The sequence below is a fragment of the Cervus elaphus genome, chromosome X, assembly GCF_910594005.1.
Source record: "Cervus elaphus chromosome X, mCerEla1.1, whole genome shotgun sequence".
NCBI classification, from domain to species: Eukaryota; Metazoa; Chordata; class Mammalia; order Artiodactyla; family Cervidae; genus Cervus; species Cervus elaphus.
Genome location: NC_057848.1, coordinates 19,984,701 through 20,007,464, shown reverse-complemented (window position 1 = coordinate 20,007,464; position 22,764 = coordinate 19,984,701).

The following is a 22,764-nucleotide window of genomic DNA, read 5'->3' as shown; positions in this document are numbered from 1 at the left end:
TTTTCATGCACCTCATATTTTACAGAACTTTTTATGCTCCTCGTATTTTTCACACCTTTTCATGCTTCTTGTATTTCTCAGACCTTTTCATGCCCCTCGTATTTTTCACACTTTTTCATGCTCCTCGTATTTCTCACACCTTTTCATGGTCCTCGTATTTCTCAGACATTTTCATGCTCCTCGTTTTTCTCAGACCTTTTCATGCTCCTTGTATTTTTCACACCTTTTCATCCTGCTCGTATTTTTCACACCTACTCATGCTCCTCGTTTTTGACACCTTTTCATGCTCCTCCTATTTTTCACACCGTTACATGCTCCTCATATTTTTCACACCTTTTCATGCTCCTCATATTTTTCAGACCTTTTTATGCTCCTCCTATTTCTAGACCTTTTCATGCTCCTTGTATTTTTCACACCTTTTCATGCTCCTCGTATTTTTCAGACCTTTTCGTGCTCTTCATATTTTTCACACTTTTTCATGCTCTTCATATTTTTTAGACCGTTTCATGCTCTTCATATTTTTCACACCTTTTCAGGCTCTTCATATGTTTCAGACCTTTTCATGCATCTCGTATTTTGCAGAACTTTTTATGCTCCTCATGTTTTTCATACCTTTTCATGCTCCTCGTATTTTCCACACCTTTTCATGCTCCTCATATTTTTCAGGCCTTTTCATGCTCCTCCTATTTTTCACACGTTTTCATGTTCCCCATATTTTTCACACCTTTTCATGCTCCTCGTATTTTCTGACTTTTTCATGATCCTCTTATTCCTCAGACCTCTTCATGCACCTCGTATTTTTCAGACCTTTTCATACTCCTCGTATTTTTCACACCTTTTCATTCTCCTTGTATTTTTCAGACCTTTTTATGCTCCTCCTATTTCTAGAGCTGTTCATGCTCCTCGTATTTTTCACACCTTTTCGTGCTCCTCGTATTTTTCAGACCTTTTCGTTCTCTTCATATTTTTCACACCTTTTCGTGCTCTTCATATTTTTCAGACCTTTTCATGGTCTTCATATTTTTCACACCTTTTCAGGCTCTTCATATTTTTCAGACATTTTCATGTACCTCATATTTTTCAGAACTTTTTATGCTCCTCGTATTTTTCAGACCTTTTCATGCTCCTCATATTTTTTAGGCCTTTTCATTCTCCTCCTATTTTTCACACCGTTTCATGATTCTCGTATTTTTCACACCTTTTCATGCACCTCGTATTTTTCAGACCTTTTCATGCTTCTTGTATTTTTCACACCTTTACATGCTCCTCGTATTTTTCAGACCTATTTATGCTTCTCCTATTTCTAGACCTTTTCATGCTCCTCGTATTTTTCACACCTTTTTGTGCCCCTCGTATTTTTCAGACCTTTTAGTGTCCCTCACATTTTTCAGACCTTTTCGTGCACTTCATATTTTTCACACCTTTTCATGCTCCTCCTATTTTTCACACCGTTACATGCTCCTCATATTTTTCACACCTTTTCATGCTCCTCATATTTTTCAGACCTTTTTATGCTCCTCCTATTTCTAGACCTTTTCATGCTCCTTGTATTTTTCACACCTTTTCATGCTCCTCGTATTTTTCAGACCTTTTCGTGCTCTTCATATTTTTCACACTTTTTCATGCTCTTCATATTTTTTAGACCGTTTCATGCTCTTCATATTTTTCACACCTTTTCAGGCTCTTCATATGTTTCAGACCATTTCATGCATCTCGTATTTTGCAGAACTTTTTATGCTCCTCATGTTTTTCATACCTTTTCATGCTCCTCGTATTTTCCACACCTTTTCATGCTCCTCATATTTTTCAGGCCTTTTCATGCTCCTCCTATTTTTCACACGTTTTCATGTTCCCCGTATTTTTCACACCTTTTCATGCTCCTCGTATTTTCTGACTTTTTCATGATCCTCTTATTCCTCAGACCTCTTCATGCACCTCGTATTTTTCAGACCTTTTCATACTCCTCGTATTTTTCACACCTTTTCATTCTCCTTGTATTTTTCAGACCTTTTTATGCTCCTCCTATTTCCAGAGCTGTTCATGCTCCTCGTATTTTTTACACCTTTTCGTGCTCCTCGTATTTTTCAGCCTTTTTCAATCTCCTCATATTCTTCAAACCTTTTCATGCCCCTCATATTTCTCAGACATTTTCATGCTCCTCGTTTTTCTCAGACCTTTTCATGCTCCCCGTATTTTTCACACCTTTTCATGCTCCTCGTTGTTGATACCTTTTCATGCTCGTATTTTTCACACCTTTTCATGCTCCTCGTATTTTTCACACATTTTCATGCAGCTCGTATTTTTCACATTTATTCATTCGCCTCGTAGTTTTCACACCTTTTCATGCTCCCCGTATTTTTCACACCTTTTCATGCTCCTCATATTTTCTGACTTTTTCATGATCCTCTTATTTCTCAGACCTCTTCATGCTCCTCGTATTTCTCAGACCTTTTCATGTTCCTCGCGTTTTTCCCACCTTTTCATGCTCCGTGTATTTCTCATACCTTTTCATGCTCCTCGTATTTTTCACACATTTTCATTGTCCTCGTATTTTTCCACCTTTTCATGCTCCTCGTATTTTTCACACCTTTTCAGGCTCTTCATATTTTTCAGACCTTTTCATGCACCTCATATTTTACAGAACTTTTTATGCTCCTCGTATTTTTCACACCTTTTCATGCTTCTTGTATTTCTCAGACCTTTTCATGCCCCTCGTATTTTTCACACCTTTTCATGCTCCTCGTATTTCTCACACCTTTTCATGGTCCTCGTATTTCTCAGACTTTTTCATGCTCCTCGTTTTTCTCAGACCTTTTCATGCTCCTTGTATTTTTCACACCTTTTCATCCTGCTCGTATTTTTCACACCTACTCATGCTCCTCGTTTTTGACACCTTTTCATGCTCCTCCTATTTTTCACACCGTTACATGCTCCTCATATTTTTCACACCTTTTCATGCTCCTCATATTTTTCAGACCTTTTTATGCTCCTCCTATTTCTAGACCTTTTCATGCTCCTTGTATTTTTCACACCTTTTCATGCTCCTCGTATTTTTCAGACCTTTTCGTGCTCTTCATATTTTTCACACTTTTTCATGCTCTTCATATTTTTTAGACCGTTTCATGCTCTTCATATTTTTCACACCTTTTCAGGCTCTTCATATGTTTCAGACCTTTTCATGCATCTCGTATTTTGCAGAACTTTTTATGCTCCTCATGTTTTTCATACCTTTTCATGCTCCTCGTATTTTCCACACCTTTTCATGCTCCTCATATTTTTCAGGCCTTTTCATGCTCCTCCTATTTTTCACACGTTTTCATGTTCCCCATATTTTTCACACCTTTTCATGCTCCTCGTATTTTCTGACTTTTTCATGATCCTCTTATTCCTCAGACCTCTTCATGCACCTCGTATTTTTCAGACCTTTTCATACTCCTCGTATTTTTCACACCTTTTCATTCTCCTTGTATTTTTCAGACCTTTTTATGCTCCTCCTATTTCTAGAGCTGTTCATGCTCCTCGTATTTTTCACACCTTTTCGTGCTCCTCGTATTTTTCAGACCTTTTCGTTCTCTTCATATTTTTCACACCTTTTCGTGCTCTTCATATTTTTCAGACCTTTTCATGGTCTTCATATTTTTCACACCTTTTCAGGCTCTTCATATTTTTCAGACATTTTCATGTACCTCATATTTTTCAGAACTTTTTATGCTCCTCGTATTTTTCAGACCTTTTCATGCTCCTCATATTTTTTAGGCCTTTTCATTCTCCTCCTATTTTTCACACCGTTTCATGATTCTCGTATTTTTCACACCTTTTCATGCACCTCGTATTTTTCAGACCTTTTCATGCTTCTTGTATTTTTCACACCTTTACATGCTACTCGTATTTTTCAGACCTATTTATGCTTCTCCTATTTCTAGACCTTTTCATGCTCCTCGTATTTTTCACACCTTTTTGTGCCCCTCGTATTTTTCAGACCTTTTAGTGCCCCTCACATTTTTCAGACCTTTTCGTGCACTTCATATTTTTCACACCTTTTCATGCTCTTCATATTTTTCAAACCTTTTCATGCTCATCATATTTTTCACACCTTTTCATGCTCCTCATATTTTCCAGGCCTTTTCATGCTCCTCATTTTTTTCAGGCCTTTTCATGCTCCTCGTATTTTTCACACCTTTTCATGCTCCCTGTATTTTTCACACCTTTTCATGCTCCTCGTATTTTACACAACTTTTCATGCTCCTCGTATTTTTCACACCTTTTCATGCTCCCCGTAATTTTCACACCTTTTCGTGCTCCTCCTATTTTCACACCCTTTCAGGCTCTTTGAATTTTTCAGACCTTTTCATGCTCCTCATATTTTTCAGAACTTTTCATGCTCTTCATATTTCTCAGAACTTTTCATGCTCTCGTATTTCTCAGACCTTTTCATGCTTCTCGTATTTTTCACAGCTTTTTATGTTTCTCGTATTATTCACACCTTTTCATGCTTCTCATTTTTTTCTCACCTTTTCATGCTCCTCGTATTTTTCACACCTTTTCATGCTCTTCATATTTTTCAGACTTTTTCATGCTCCTCGTATTTTTCAGACCTTTTCATGCTCCTGCTATTTTTCACACCTTTTCATGCTCTTGTATTTTGCAACCTTTTCTTGCTCCTCCTATTTTTCAGACCTTTTCAATGCTACTCGTATTTTTCATACCTTTTCGTGTTCTTCATATTTTTCACTCGTTTTCGTGCTCTTCCTATTTTTAGAACATTTTCATGCTCTTCATATTTTTCACACCTTTTCAGGCTCTTCATATTTTTCAGACCTTTTCATGCTCCTGCTATTTTTCACACCTTTTCATGCTCTTGTATTTTGCAACCTTTTCTTGCTCCTCCTATTTTTCAGACCTTTTCAATGCTACTCGTATTTTTCATACCTTTTCGTGTTCTTCATATTTTTCACTCGTTTTCGTGCTCTTCCTATTTTTAGAACATTTTCATGCTCTTCATATTTTTCACACCTTTTCATGCTCCTCGTATTTTTCACACCTTTTCATGCTTCTCTTATTTTTCACACCTTTTCATACTGCTCGTATTTTTCACACCTTTTCATGCTCCTCGTATTTTTCGGACCTTTTCATGCTCCTCCTATTTTTCACCCCTTTCATGCTCCACGTATTTTTCACACCTTTTCGAGCTCCTCCTATTTTTCAGACCTTTTCATGCTCCTCGTATTTTTCAGACCTTTTCATGCTCTTCATATTTTTCAGACCTTTTTATGCTCCTTGTATTTTTCAGAGCTTTTCTTGCTCTTCATGTTTTTCACACCTATTCGTGCTCTTCATATTTTTCATAACTTTTCATGCTCTTCATATTTTATACACCTTTTCAGGCTCTTCATATTTTTCAGAACTTTTCATGCTCCTCATATTTTTCAGACCTTTTCAAGCTCCTTGTATTTTTCAGAGCTTTTCTTGCTCTTCATATTTTTCACACCTATTCGTGCTCTTCATATTTTTCATAACTTTTCATGCTCTTCATATTTTATACACCTTTTCATGCTTTTCATATTTTTCAGACCTTTTCATGCTCCTCATATTTTTCACACCTTTTCATGCTCCTCATATTTTTCAGACCTTTTTATGCTCCTCCTATTTCTAGACCTTTTCATGCTCCTTGTATTTTTCACACCTTTTCATGCTCCTCGTATTTTTCAGACCTTTTCGTGCTCTTCATATTTTTCACACTTTTTCATGCTCTTCATATTTTTCAGACCGTTTCATGCTCTTCATATTTTTCACACCTTTTCAGGCTCTTCATATTTTTCAGACCTTTTCATGCACCTCGTATTTTGCAGAACTTTTTATGCTCCTCATGTTTTCATACCTTTTCATGCTCCTCGTATTTTACACACCTTTTCATGCTCCTCATAGTTTTCAGGCCTTTTCATGCTCCTCATATTTTTCAGGCCATTTCATGCTCCTCGTATTTTTCACACCTTTTCATGCTCTGCGTATTTTTCACACCTTTTCATGCTCCTCGTATTTTTCAGACCTTTTCGTGCTCTTCATATTTTTCACACCTTTTCAGGCTCTTCATATGTTTCAGACCATTTCATGCATCTCGTATTTTGCAGAACTTTTTATGCTCGTCATGTTTTTCATACCTTTTCATGCTCCTCGTATTTTCCACACCTTTTCATGCTCCTCATATTTTTCAGGCCTTTTCATGCTCCTCCTATTTTTCACACGTTTTCATGTTCCCCGTATTTTTCACACCTTTTCATGCTCCTCGTATTTTCTGACTTTTTCATGATCCTCTTATTCCTCAGACCTCTTCATGCACCTCGTTTTTTTCAGACCTTTTCATACTCCTCGTATTTTTCACACCTTTTCATTCTCCTTGTATTTTTCAGACCTTTTTATGCTCCTCCTATTTCTAGAGCTGTTCATGCTCCTCGTATTTTTCACACCTTTTCATGCTCCTCGTATTTTTCAGCCTTTTTCAATCTCCTCATATTCTTCAAACCTTTTCATGCCCCTCATATTTCTCAGACATTTTCATGCTCCTCGTTTTTCTCAGACCTTTTCATGCTCCCCGTATTTTTCACACCTTTTCATGCTCCTCGTTGTTGACACCTTTTCATGCTCGTATTTTTCACACCTTTTCATGCTCCTCGTATTTTTCACATTTATTCATTCGCCTCGTAGTTTTCACACCTTTTCATGCTCCCCGTATTTTTCACACCTTTTCATGCTCCTCATATTTTCTGACTTTTTCATGATCCTCTTATTTCTCAGACCTCTTCATGCTCCTCGTATTTCTCAGACCTTTTCATCTTCCTCGCGTTTTTCCCACCTTTTCATGCTCCGTGTATTTCTCACACCTTTTCATGCTCCTCGCATTTTTCACACATTTTCATTGTCCTCGTATTTTTCCAGCTTTTCATGCTCCTCGTATTTTTCACACCTTTTCAGGCTCTTCATATTTTTCAGACCTTTTCATGCACCTCATATTTTACAGAACCTTTTATGCTCCTCGTATTTTTCACACCTTTTCATGCTTCTTGTATTTCTCAGACCTTTTCATGCCCCTCGTATTTTTCACACTTTTTCATGCTCCTCGTATTTCTCACACCTTTTCATGGTCCTCGTATTTCTCAGACATTTTCATGCTCCTCGTTTTTCTCAGACCTTTTCATGCTCCTTGTATTTTTCACACCTTTTCATCCTCCTCGTATTTTTCACACCTACTCATGCTCCTCGTTTTTGACACCTTTTCATGCTCCTCCTATTTTTCACACCGTTACATGCTCCTCATATTTTTCACACCTTTTCATGCTCCTCATATTTTTCAGACCTTTTTATGCTCCTCCTATTTCTAGACCTTTTCATGCTCCTTGTATTTTTCACACCTTTTCATGCTCCTCGTATTTTTCAGACCTTTTCGTGCTCTTCATATTTTTCACACTTTTTCATGGTCTTCATATTTTTTAGACCGTTTCATGCTCTTCATATTTTTCACACCTTTTCAGGCTCTTCATATGTTTCAGACCTTTTCATGCATCTCGTATTTTGCAGAACTTTTTATGCTCCTCATGTTTTTCATACCTTTTCATGCTCCTCGTATTTTCCACACCTTTTCATGCTCCTCATATTTTTCAGGCCTTTTCATGCTCCTCCTATTTTTCACACGTTTTCATGTTCCCCGTATTTTTCACACCTTTTCATGCTCCTCGTATTTTCTGACTTTTTCATGATCCTCTTATTCCTCAGACCTCTTCATGCACCTCGTATTTTTCAGACCTTTTCATACTCCTCGTATTTTTCACACCTTTTCATTCTCCTCTTTTTTTTCAGACCTTTTTATGCTCCTCCTATTTCTAGAGCTGTTCATGCTCCTCGTATTTTTCACACCTTTTCGTGCTCCTCGTATTTTTCAGACCTTTTCGTTCTCTTCATATTTTTCACACCTTTTCGTGCTCTTCATATTTTTCAGACCTTTTCATGGTCTTCATATTTTTCACACCTTTTCAGGCTCTTCATATTTTTCAGACATTTTCATGTACCTCATATTTTTCAGAACTTTTTATGCTCGTATTTTTCAGACCTTTTCATGCTCCTCATATTTTTTAGGCCTTTTCATTCTCCTCCTATTTTTCACACCTTTTCATGATTCTCGTATTTTTCACACCTTTTCATGCACCTCGTATTTTTCAGACCTTTTCATGCTTCTTGTATTTTTCACACCTTTACATGCTCCTCGTATTTTTCACACCTACTCATGCTCCTCGTTTTTGACACCTTTTCATGCTCCTCCTATTTTTCACACCGTTACATGCTCCTCATATTTTTCACACCTTTTCATGCTCCTCGTATTTTTCAGACCTTTTTATGCTCCTCCTATTTCTAGACCTTTTCATGCTCCTTGTATTTTTCACACCTTTTCATGCTCCTCGTATTTTTCAGACCTTTTCGTGCTCTTCATATTTTTCACACTTTTTCATGCTCTTCATATTTTTTAGACCGTTTCATGCTCTTCATATTTTTCACACCTTTTCAGGCTCTTCATATGTTTCAGACCTTTTCATGCATCTCGTATTTTGCAGAACTTTTTATGCTCCTCATGTTTTTCATACCTTTTCATGCTCCTCGTATTTTCCACACCTTTTCATGCTCCTCATATTTTTCAGGCCTTTTCATGCTCCTCCTATTTTTCACACGTTTTCATGTTCCCCGTATTTTTCACACCTTTTCATGCTCCTCGTATTTTCTGACTTTTTCATGATCCTCTTATTCCTCAGACCTCTTCATTCACCTCGTATTTTTCACACCTTTTCATACTCCTCGTATTTTTCACACCTTTTCATTCTCCTCTTTTTTTTCAGACCTTTTTATGCTCCTCCTATTTCTAGAGCTGTTCATGCTCCTCGTATTTTTCACACCTTTTCGTGCTCCTCGTATTTTTCAGACCTTTTCGTTCTCTTCATATTTTTCACACCTTTTCGTGCTCTTCATATTTTTCAGACCTTTTCATGGTCTTCATATTTTTCACACCTTTTCAGGCTCTTCATATTTTTCAGACATTTTCATGTACCTCATATTTTTCAGAACTTTTTATGCTCGTATTTTTCAGACCTTTTCATGCTCCTCATATTTTTTAGGCCTTTTCATTCTCCTCCTATTTTTCACACCTTTTCATGATTCTCGTATTTTTCACACCTTTTCATGCACCTCGTATTTTTCAGACCTTTTCATGCTTCTTGTATTTTTCACACCTTTACATGCTCCTCGTATTTTTCAGACCTATTTATGCTTCTCCTATTTCTAGACCTTTTCATGCTCCTCGTATTTTTCACACCTTTTTGTGCCCCTCGTATTTTTCAGACCTTTTAGTGCCCCTCACATTTTTCAGACCTTTTCGTGCACTTCATATTTTTCACACCTTTTAATGCTCTTCATATTTTTCAAACCTTTTTATGCTCATCATATTTTTCACACCTTTTCATGCCCCTCATATTTTCCAGGCCTTTTCATGCTCCTCATTTTTTCAGGCCTTTTCATGCTCCTCGTATTTTTCACACCTTTTCATGCTCCCTGTATTTTTCACACCTTTTCATGCTCCTCGTATTTTACACAACTTTTCATGCTCCTCGTATTTTTCACACCTTTTCATGCTCCCCGTAATTTTCACACCTTTTCGTGCTCCTCCTATTTTCACACCCTTTCAGGCTCTTTCAATTTTTCAGACCTTTTCATGCTCCTCCTATTTTTCAGAATTTTTCATGCTCTTCATATTTCTCAGAACTTTTCATGCTCTCGTATTTCTCAGACCTTTTCATGCTTCTCGTATTTTTCACAGCTTTTTATGCTTCTCGTATTTTTCACACCTTTTCATGCTTCTCATTTTTTTCTCACCTTTTCATGCTCCTCGTATTTTTCACACCTTTTCATGCTCTTCATATTTTTCAGAACTTTTCATGCTCCTCGTATTTTTCAGACCTTTTCATGCTCCTGCTATTTTTCACACCTTTTCATGCTCTTGTATTTTGCAACCTTTTCTTGCTCCTCCTATTTTTCAGACCTTTTCAATGCTACTCGTATTTTTCATACCTTTTCGTGTTCTTCATATTTTTCACTCGTTTTCGTGCTCTTCCTATTTTTAGAACATTTTCATGCTCTTCATATTTTTCACACCTTTTCAGGCTCTTCATGTTTTTCAGACCTTTTCATGCTCCTCGTATTTTTCAGACCCTTTCATGCTCCTCGTATTTTTCAGACCTTTTCATGCTCCTCCTATTTTTAACACCTTTTCATACTGCTCGTATTTTTCACACCTTTTCATGCTCCTCCTATTTTTCGGACCTTTTCATGCTCCTCGTATTTTTCGGACCTTTTCATGCTCCTCCTATTTTTCAACACTTTCATGCTCCGCGTATTTTTCACACATTTTCGAGCTCCTCCTATTTTTCAGACCTTTTCATGCTCCTCGTATTTTTCAGACCTTTTCATGCTCCTCGTATTTTTCAGACACTTTCATGCTCCTCGTATTTTTCAGACCTTTTCATGCTCCTCTTATTTTTCACACCTTTTCATACTGCTCGTATTTTTCAGACCTTTTCATGCTCCTCGTATTTTTCGGACCTTTTCATGCTCCTCCTATGTTTCACCCCTTTCATGCTCCGCGTATTTTTCACACCTTTTCTAGCTCCTCCTATTTTTCAGACCTTTTCATGCTCCTCGTATTTTTCAGACCTTTTCATTCTCTTCATATTTTTCAGACCTTTTCATGCTCCTCGTATTTTTCATACATTTTCATGCTCTTCGTATTTTTCAGACTTTTTCATGCTCCTCTTTTTTCTCAGTCCTTTTCATGCTCCTTGTATGTCTCAGACCTTTTCGTGCTCCTCCTGGTTTTCACACCTTTTCATGCTCCGTGTATTTTTCATGCTCCTCGTATTTTTCATGCTTCTCGTACTTTTCAGACCTTTTCATGCTCGTCGTATTTTTCAGACATTTTCATGCTCCTTGTATTTTTCAGAGCTTTTCTTGATCTTCATGTTTTTCACACCTATTCGTGCTCTTCATATTTTTCAAAACTTTTCATGCTCTTCATATTTTATACACCTTTTCAGGCTCTTCATATTTTTCAGTACTTTTCATGCTCCTCATATTTTTCAGAGTTTTTCATGCTCCAAGTATTTTTCACACCTTTTCATGCTCCTCATATTTTTCACACCTTTTCATGCTCCTCGTATTTTTCAGACCTTTTCGTGCTTCTCCTATTTTCCACACCTTTTTGTGCTCTTCATATTTTCAGACCTTTTCATGCTCCTCATCTTTTTCAGACATTTTCATGCTCCTCGGATTTCTCCGATCTTTTCATGCTCCTCGTATTTCTCCGATCTTTTAATGCTCCTCATATTTCTCAGACATATTCATGCTCCTCGTATTTCTCAGACTTTTCATGCTCCTCGTATTTTTCACACCTTTTCATGCTCCTCGAATTTTTCACTCCTTTTCATGCTCCTCGTACTTTTCACACCTTTTCGTTCTTCTCCTATTTTTCACACATTTTCGTGCTCTTCATATTTTTCAGAGCTTTTCATGCTCCTCATATTTTTCACACGTTTTCATACTCCTCATATTTTTCAGACCTTTTCATGCTCCTCGTATTTTTCAGGCCTTTTCATGCTCCTTGTATTTTTCACACATTTTCATGCTCCTCATATTTTTTACACCTTTTCATGCTCCTCATATTTTTCAAACATTTTCATGCTCCTCGGATTTCTCTGATCTTTTCATGCTCCTCGTATTTCTCCGATCTTTTAATGCTCCTCATATTTCTCAGACATATTCATGCTCCTCGTATTTCTCAGAATTTTCATGCTCCTCGTATTTTTCACACCTTTTCATTCTCCTCGTATTTTTCACACCTTTTCATGCTCCTCGTATTTTTCACACCTTTTCATGCTCCTCGAAATTTTCACTTCTTTTCATGCTCCTCGTACATTTCACACCTTTTCGTTCTCCTCCTATTTTTCACACATTTTCGTGCTCTTCATATTTTTCAGAGCTTTTCATGCTCCTCATATTTTTCACACGTTTTCATACTCCTCATATTTTTCAGACCTTTTCATGCTCCTCGTATTTTTCAGGCCTTTTCATGCTCCTCGTATTTTTCAGACCTTTTCATGCTCCTCGTATTTTTCAGCCTTTTTCAATCTCCTCATATTCTTCAAACCATTTCATGCCCCTCATAATTCTCATACATTTTCATGCTCCTCGTTTTTCTCAGACCTTTTCATGCTCCTCATATTTTTCACACCTTTTCATGCTCCTCGTACTTTTCACACCTTTTCGTTCTCCTCCTATTTTTTCACACATTTTCTTGCTCTTCCTATTTTTCAGAGCTTTTCATGCTCCTCATATTTTTCAGACGTTTTCATACTCCTCATATTTTTCAGACCTTTTCATGCTCCTCGTATTTTTCAGACCTTTTCATGCTCCTCGTATTTTTCAGCCTTTTTCAATCTCCTCATATTCTTCAAACCTTTTCATGCCCCTCATATTTCTCAGACATTTTCATGCTCCTCGTTTTTCTCAGACCTTTTCATGCTCCCCGTATTTTTCACACCTTTTCATGCTCCTCGTTGTTGACACCTTTTCATGCTCGTATTTTTCACACCTTTTCATGCTCCTCGTATTTTTCACACATTTTCATGCAGCTCGTATTTTTCACATTTATTCATTCGCCTCGTAGTTTTCACACCTTTTCATACTCCCCGTATTTTTCACACCTTTTCATGCTCCTCATATTTTCTGACTTTTTCATGATCCTCTTATTTCTCAGACCTCTTCATGCTCCTCGTATTTCTCAGACCTTTTCATGTTCCTCGCGTTTTTCCCACCTTTTCATGCTCCGTGTATTTCTCACACCTTTTCATGCTCCTCGTATTTTTCACACATTTTCATTGTCCTCGTATTTTTCCAGCTTTTCATGCTCCTCGTATTTTTCACACCTTTTCAGGCTCTTCATATTTTTCAGACCTTTTCATGCACCTCATATTTTACAGAACTTTTTATGCTCCTCGTATTTTTCACACCTTTTCATGCTTCTTGTATTTCTCAGACCTTTTCATGCCCCTCGTATTTTTCACACTTTTTCATGCTCCTCGTATTTCTCACACCTTTTCATGGTCCTCGTATTTCTCAGACATTTTCATGCTCCTCGTTTTTCTCAGACCTTTTCATGCTCCTTGTATTTTTCACACCTTTTCATCCTGCTCGTATTTTTCACACCTACTCATGCTCCTCGTTTTTGACACCTTTTCATGCTCCTCCTATTTTTCAGACCTTTTCGTGCTCTTCATATTTTTCACACTTTTTCATGCTCTTCATATTTTTTAGACCGTTTCATGCTCTTCATATTTTTCACACCTTTTCAGGCTCTTCATATGTTTCAGACCTTTTCATGCATCTCGTATTTTGCAGAACTTTTTATGCTCCTCATGTTTTTCATACCTTTTCATGCTCCTCGTATTTTCCACACCTTTTCATGCTCCTCATATTTTTCAGGCCTTTTCATGCTCCTCCTATTTTTCACACGTTTTCATGTTCCCCGTATTTTTCACACCTTTTCATGCTCCTCGTATTTTCTGACTTTTTCATGATCCTCTTATTCCTCAGACCTCTTCATGCACCTCGTATTTTTCAGACCTTTTCATACTCCTCGTATTTTTCACACCTTTTCATTCTCCTTGTATTTTTCAGACCTTTTTATGCTCCTCCTATTTCTAGAGCTGTTCATGCTCCTCGTATTTTTCACACCTTTTCGTGCTCCTCGTATTTTTCAGACCTTTTCGTTCTCTTCATATTTTTCACACCTTTTCGTGCTCTTCATATTTTTCAGACCTTTTCATGGTCTTCATATTTTTCACACCTTTTCAGGCTCTTCATATTTTTCAGACATTTTCATGTACCTCATATTTTTCAGAACTTTTTATGCTCCTCGTATTTTTCAGACCTTTTCATGCTCCTCATATTTTTTAGGCCTTTTCATTCTCCTCCTATTTTTCACACCTTTTCATGATTCTCGTATTTTTCACACCTTTTCATGCACCTCGTATTTTTCAGACCTTTTCATGCTTCTTGTATTTTTCACACCTTTACATGCTCCTCTTATTTTTCAGACCTATTTATGCTTCTCCTATTTCTAGACCTTTTCATGCTCCTCGTATTTTTCACACCTTTTTGTGCTCCTCGTATTTTTCAGACCTTTTAGTGCCCCTCACATTTTTCAGACCTTTTCGTGCACTTCATATTTTTCACACCTTTTCGTGCACTTCATATTTTTCAAACCTTTTCATGCTCATCATATTTTTCACACCTTTTCATGCTCCTCATATTTTCCAGGCCTTTTCATGCTCCTCATTTTTTTCAGGCCTTTTCATGCTCCTCGTATTTTTCACACCTTTTCATGCTCCCTGTATTTTTCACACCTTTTCATGCTCCCCGTAATTTTCACACCTTTTCGTGCTCCTCCTATTTTCACACCCTTTCAGGCTCTTTGAATTTTTCAGACCTTTTCATGCTCCTCCTATTTTTCAGAATTTTTCATGCTCTTCATATTTCTCAGAACTTTTCATGCTCTCGTATTTCTCAGTCCTTTTCATGCTTCTCGTATTTTTCACAGCTTTTTATGCTTCTCGTATTTTTCACACCTTTTTATGCTTCTCATTTTTTTCTCACCTTTTCATGCTCCTCGTATTTTTCACACCTTTTCATGCTCTTCATATTTTTCAGACTTTTTCATGCTCCTCGTATTTTTCAGACCTTTTCATGCTCCTGCTATTTTTCACACCTTTTCATGCTCTTGTATTTTGCAACCTTTTCTTGCTCCTCCTATTTTTCAGACCTTTTCAATGCTACTCGTATTTTTCATACCTTTTCGTGTTCTTCATATTTTTCACTCGTTTTCGTGCTCTTCCTATTTTTAGAACATTTTCATGCTCTTCATATTTTTCACACCTTTTCAGGCTCTTCATATTTTTCAGACCTTTTCATGCTCCTCGTATTTTTCAGACCCTTTCATGCTCCTCGTATTTTTCAGACCTTTTCATGCTCCTCTTATTTTTAACACCTTTTCATACTGCTCGTATTTTTCACACCTTTTCATGCTCCTCCTATTTTTCGGACCTTTTCATGCTCCTCGTATTTTTCGGACCTTTTCATGCTCCTCCTATTTTTCAACACTTTCATGCTCCGCCTATTTTTTTTACACATTTTCGAGCTCCTCCTATTTTTCAGACCTTTTCATGCTCCTCGTATTTTTCAGACCTTTTCATGCTCCTCGTATTTTTCAGACACTTTCATGCTCCTCGTATTTTTCAGACCTTTTCATGCTCCTCTTATTTTTCACACCTTTTCATACTGCTCGTATTTTTCAGACCTTTTCATGCTCCTCGTATTTTTCGGACCTTTTCATGCTCCTCCTATGTTTCACCCCTTTCATGCTCCGCGTATTTTTCACACCTTTTCTAGCTCCTCCTATTTTTCAGACCTTTTCATGCTCCTCGTATTTTTCAGACCTTTTCATTCTCTTCATATTTTTCAGACCTTTTCATGCTCCTCGTATTTTTCATACATTTTCATGCTCCTCGTATTTTTCAGACTTTATCATGCTCCTCTTTTTTCTCAGTCCTTTTCATGCTCCTTGTATGTCTCAGACCTTTTCGTGCTCCTCCTGGTTTTCACACCTCTTCATGCTCCGTGTATTTTTCATGCTCCTCGTATTTTTCATGCTTCTCGTACTTTTCAGACCTTTTCATGCTCGTCGTATTTTTCAGACATTTTCATGCTCCTTGTATTTTTCAGAGCTTTTCTTGATCTTCATGTTTTTCACACCTATTCGTGCTCTTCATATTTTTCAAAACTTTTCATGCTCTTCATATTTTATACACCTTTTCAGGCTCTTCATATTTTTCAGTTCTTTTCATGCTCCTCATATTTTTCAGAGTTTTTCATGCTCCAAGTATTTTTCACACCTTTTCATGCTCCTCATATTTTTCACACCTTTTCATGCTCCTCGTATTTTTCAGACCTTTTCGTGCTTCTCCTATTTTCCACACCTTTTTGTGCTCTTCATATTTTCAGACCTTTTCATGCTCCTCATATTTTTCAGACATTTTCATGCTCCTTGGATTTCTCCGATCTTTTCATGCTCCTCGTATTTCTCCGATCTTTTAATGCTCCTCATATTTCTCAGACATATTCATGACCTCGTATTTCTCAGACTTTTCATGCTCCTCGTATTTTTCACACCTTTTCATTCTCCTCGTATTTTTCACACCTATTCATGCTCCTCGAATTTTTCACTCCTTTTCATGCTCCTCGTACTTTTCACACCTTTTCGTTCTTCTCCTATTTTTCACACATTTTCGTGCTCTTCATTTTTTTCAGAGCTTTTCATGCTCCTCATATTTTTCACACGTTTTCATACTCCTCATATTTTTCAGACCCTTTCATGCTCCTCGTATTTTGCAGGCCTTTTCATGCTGCTCGTATTTTTCAGACCTTTTCATGCTCCAAGTATTTTTCAGCCTTTTTCAATCTCCTCATATTCTTCAAACCATTTCATGCCCCTCATAATTCTCATACATTTTCATGCTCCTCGTTTTTCTCAGACCTTTTCATGCTCCTCGTATTTTTCACACCTTTTCATGCTCCTCGTACTTTTCACACCTTTTCGTTCTCCTCCTATTTTTTCACACATTTTCGTGCTCTTCATATTTTTCAGAGCTTTTCATGCTCCTCATATTTTTCAGACGTTTTCATACTCCTCATATTTTTCAGACCTTTCCATGCTCCTCGTATTTTTCAGGCCTTTTCATGCTCCTTGTATTTTTCACACATTTTCATGCTCCTCATATTTTTTACACCTTTTCATGCTCCTCATATTTTTCAAACATTTTCATGCTCCTCGGATTTCTCTGATCTTTTCATGCTCCTCGTATTTCTCCGATCTTTTAATGCTCCTCATATTTCTCAGACATATTCATGCTCCTCGTATTTCTCAGAATTTTCATGCTCCTCGTATTTTTCACACCTTTTCATTCTCCTCGTATTTTTCACACCTTTTCATGCTCCTCGTATTTTTCACACCTTTTCATGCTCCTCGAATTTTTCACTTCTTTTCATGCTCCTCGTACATTTCACACCTTTTCGTTCTCCTCCTATTTTTCACACATTTTCGTGCTCTTCATATTTTTCAGAGCTTTTCATGCTCCTCATATTTTTCACATGTTTTCATACTTCTCATATTTTTCAGACCTTTTCATGCTCCTCGTATTTTTCAGGCCTTTTCATGCTCCTCGTATTTTTCAGACCTTTTCATGCTCCTCGTATTTTTCAGCCTTTTTCAATCTCCTCATATTCTTCAAACCATTTCATGCCCCTCATAATTCTCATACATTTTCATGCTCCTCGTTTTTCTCAGACCTTTTCATGCTCCTCATATTTTTCACACCTTTTCGTTCTCCTCCTATTTTTTCACACATTTTCTTGCTCTTCCTATTTTTCAGAGCTTTTCATGCTCCTCATATTTTTCAGACGTTTTCATACTCCTCATATTTTTCAGACCTTTTCATGCTCCTCGTATTTTTCAGACCTTTTCATGCTCCTCGTATTTTTCAGCCTTTTTCAATCTCCTCATATTCTTCAAACCTTTTCATGCCCCTCATATTTCTCAGACATTTTCATGCTCCTCGTTTTTCTCAGACTTTTTCATGCTCCCCGTATTTTTCACACCTTTTCATGCTCCTCGTTGTTGACACCTTTTCATGCTCGTATTTTTCACACCTTTTCATGCTCCTCGTATTTTTCACACATTTTCATGCAGCTCGTATTTTTCACATTTATTCATTCGCCTCGTAGTTTTCACACCTTTTCATGCTCCCCGTATTTTTCACACCTTTTCATGCTCCTCATATTTTCTGACTTTTTCATGATCCTCTTATTTCTCAGACCTCTTCATGCTCCTCGTATTTCTCAGACCTTTTCATGTTCCTCGCGTTTTTCCCACCTTTTCATGCTCCGTGTATTTCTCATACCTTTTCATGCTCCTCGTATTTTTCACACATTTTCATTGTCCTCGTATTTTTCCAGCTTTTCATGCTCCTCGTATTTTTCACACCTTTTCAGGCTCTTCATATTTTTCAGACCTTTTCATGCACCTCATATTTTACAGAACTTTTTATGCTCCTCGTATTTTTCACACCTTTTCATGCTTCTTGTATTTCTCAGACCTTTTCATGCCCCTCGTATTTTTCACACTTTTTCATGCTCCTCGTATTTCTCACACCTTTTCATGGTCCTCGTATTTCTCAGACATTTTCATGCTCCTCGTTTTTCTCAGACCTTTTCATGCTCCTTGTATTTTTCACACCTTTTCATCCTCCTCGTATTTTTCACACCTACTCATGCTCCTCGTTTTTGACACCTTTTCATGCTCCTCCTATTTTTCACACCGTTACATGCTCCTCATATTTTTCACACCTTTTCATGCTCCTCATATTTTTCAGACCTTTTTATGCTCCTCCTATTTCTAGACCTTTTCATGCTCCTTGTATTTTTCACACCTTTTCATGCTCCTCGTATTTTTCAGACCTTTTCGTGCTCTTCATATTTTTCACACTTTTTCATGCTCTTCATATTTTTTAGACCGTTTCATGCTCTTCATATTTTTCACACCTTTTCAGGCTCTTCATATGTTTCAGACCTTTTCATGCATCTCGTATTTTGCAGAACTTTTTATGCTCCTCATGTTTTTCATACCTTTTCATGCTCCTCGTATTTTCCACACCTTTTCATGCTCCTCATATTTTTCAGGCCTTTTCATGCTCCTCCTATTTTTCACACGTTTTCATGTTCCCCGTATTTTTCACACCTTTTCATGCTCCTCGTATTTTCTGACTTTTTCATGATCCTCTTATTCCTCAGACCTCTTCATGCACCTCGTATTTTTCAGACCTTTTCATACTCCTCGTATTTTTCACACCTTTTCATTCTCCTTGTATTTTTCAGACCTTTTTATGCTCCTCCTATTTCTAGAGCTGTTCATGCTCCTCGTATTTTTCACACCTTTTCGTGCTCCTCGTATTTTTCAGACCTTTTCGTTCTCTTCATATTTTTCACACCTTTTCGTGCTCTTCATATTTTTCAGACCTTTTCATGGTCTTCATATTTTTCACACCTTTTCAGGCTCTTCATATTTTTCAGACATTTTCATGTACCTCATATTTTTCAGAACTTTTTATGCTCCTCGTATTTTTCAGACCTTTTCATGCTCCTCATATTTTTTAGGCCTTTTCATTCTCCTCCTATTTTTCACACCTTTTCATGATTCTCGTATTTTTCACACCTTTTCATGCACCTCGTATTTTTCAGACCTTTTCATGCTTCTTGTATTTTTCACACCTTTACATGCTCCTCTTATTTTTCAGACCTATTTATGCTTCTCCTATTTCTAGACCTTTTCATGCTCCTCGTATTTTTCACACCTTTTTGTGCTCCTCGTATTTTTCAGACCTTTTAGTGCCCCTCACATTTTTCAGACCTTTTCGTGCACTTCATATTTTTCACACCTTTTCGTGCACTTCATATTTTTCAAACCTTTTCATGCTCATCATATTTTTCACACCTTTTCATGCTCCTCATATTTTCCAGGCCTTTTCATGCTCCTCATTTTTTTCAGGCCTTTTCATGCTCCTCGTATTTTTCACACCTTTTCATGCTCCCTGTATTTTTCACACCTTTTCATGCTCCCCGTAATTTTCACACCTTTTCGTGCTCCTCCTATTTTCACACCCTTTCAGGCTCTTTGAATTTTTCAGACCTTTTCATGCTCCTCCTATTTTTCAGAATTTTTCATGCTCTTCATATTTCTCAGAACTTTTCATGCTCTCGTATTTCTCAGTCCTTTTCATGCTTCTCGTATTTTTCACAGCTTTTTATGCTTCTCGTATTTTTCACACCTTTTTATGCTTCTCATTTTTTTCTCACCTTTTCATGCTCCTCGTATTTTTCACACCTTTTCATGCTCTTCATATTTTTCAGACTTTTTCATGCTCCTCGTATTTTTCAGACCTTTTCATGCTCCTGCTATTTTTCACACCTTTTCATGCTCTTGTATTTTGCAACCTTTTCTTGCTCCTCCTATTTTTCAGACCTTTTCAGTGCTACTCGTATTTTTCATACCTTTTCGTGTTCTTCATATTTTTCACTCGTTTTCGTGCTCTTCCTATTTTTAGAACATTTTCATGCTCTTCATATTTTTCACACCTTTTCAGGCTCTTCATATTTTTCAGACCTTTTCATGCTCCTCGTATTTTTCAGACCCTTTCATGCTCCTCGTATTTTTCAGACCTTTTCATGCTCCTCTTATTTTTAACACCTTTTCATACTGCTCGTATTTTTCACACCTTTTCATGCTCCTCCTATTTTTCGGACCTTTTCATGCTCCTCGTATTTTTCGGACCTTTTCATGCTCCTCCTATTTTTCAACACTTTCATGCTCCGCCTATTTTTCTTACACATTTTCGAGCTCCTCCTATTTTTCAGACCTTTTCATGCTCCTCGTATTTTTCAGACCTTTTCATGCTCCTCGTATTTTTCAGACACTTTCATGCTCCTCGTATTTTTCAGACCTTTTCATGCTCCTCTTATTTTTCACACCTTTTCATACTGCTCGTATTTTTCAGACCTTTTCATGCTCCTCGTATTTTTCACACCTTTTCATGCTCCTCCTATGTTTCACCCCTTTCATGCTCCGCGTATTTTTCACACCTTTTCTAGCTCCTCCTATTTTTCAGACCTTTTCATGCTCCTCGTATTTTTCAGACCTTTTCATTCTCTTCATATTTTTCAGACCTTTTCATGCTCCTCGTATTTTTCATACATTTTCATGCTCCTCGTATTTTTCAGACTTTATCATGCTCCTCTTTTTTCTCAGTCCTTTTCATGCTCCTTGTATGTCTCAGACCTTTTCGTGCTCCTCCTGGTTTTCACACCTCTTCATGCTCCGTGTATTTTTCATGCTCCTCGTATTTTTCATGCTTCTCGTACTTTTCAGACCTTTTCATGCTCGTCGTATTTTTCAGACATTTTCATGCTCCTTGTATTTTTCAGAGCTTTTCTTGATCTTCATGTTTTTCACACCTATTCGTGCTCTTCATATTTTTCAAAACTTTTCATGCTCTTCATATTTTATACACCTTTTCAGGCTCTTCATATTTTTCAGTTCTTTTCATGCTCCTCATATTTTTCAGAGTTTTTCATGCTCCAAGTATTTTTCACACCTTTTCATGCTCCTCATATTTTTCACACCTTTTCATGCTCCTCGTATTTTTCAGACCTTTTCGTGCTTCTCCTATTTTCCACACCTTTTTGTGCTCTTCATATTTTCAGACCTTTTCATGCTCCTCATATTTTTCAGACATTTTCATGCTCCTTGGATTTCTCCGATCTTTTCATGCTCCTCGTATTTCTCCGATCTTTTAATGCTCCTCATATTTCTCAGACATATTCATGACCTCGTATTTCTCAGACTTTTCATGCTCCTCGTATTTTTCACACCTTTTCATTCTCCTCGTATTTTTCACACCTATTCATGCTCCTCGAATTTTTCACTCCTTTTCATGCTCCTCGTACTTTTCACACCTTTTCGTTCTTCTCCTATTTTTCACACATTTTCGTGCTCTTCATTTTTTTCAGAGCTTTTCATGCTCCTCATATTTTTCACACGTTTTCATACTCCTCATATTTTTCAGACCCTTTCATGCTCCTCGTATTTTGCAGGCCTTTTCATGCTGCTCGTATTTTTCAGACCTTTTCATGCTCCAAGTATTTTTCAGCCTTTTTCAATCTCCTCATATTCTTCAAACCATTTCATGCCCCTCATAATTCTCATACATTTTCATGCTCCTCGTTTTTCTCAGACCTTTTCATGCTCCTCGTATTTTTCACACCTTTTCATGCTCCTCGTACTTTTCACACCTTTTCGTTCTCCTCCTATTTTTTCACACATTTTCGTGCTCTTCATATTTTTCAGAGCTTTTCATGCTCCTCATATTTTTCAGACGTTTTCATACTCCTCATATTTTTCAGACCTTTCCATGCTCCTCGTATTTTTCAGGCCTTTTCATGCTCCTTGTATTTTTCACACATTTTCATGCTCCTCATATTTTTTACACCTTTTCATGCTCCTCATATTTTTCAAACATTTTCATGCTCCTCGGATTTCTCTGATCTTTTCATGCTCCTCGTATTTCTCCGATCTTTTAATGCTCCTCATATTTCTCAGACATATTCATGCTCCTCGTATTTCTCAGAATTTTCATGCTCCTCGTATTTTTCACACCTTTTCATTCTCCTCGTATTTTTCACACCTTTTCATGCTCCTCGTATTTTTCACACCTTTTCATGCTCCTCGAATTTTTCACTTCTTTTCATGCTCCTCGTACATTTCACACCTTTTCGTTCTCCTCCTATTTTTCACACATTTTCGTGCTCTTCATATTTTTCAGAGCTTTTCATGCTCCTCATATTTTTCACACGTTTTCATACTCCTCATATTTTTCAGACCTTTTCATGCTCCTCGTATTTTTCAGGCCTTTTCATGCTCCTCGTATTTTTCAGACCTTTTCATGCTCCTCGTATTTTTCAGCCTTTTTCAATCTCCTCATATTCTTCAAACCATTTCATGCCCCTCATAAT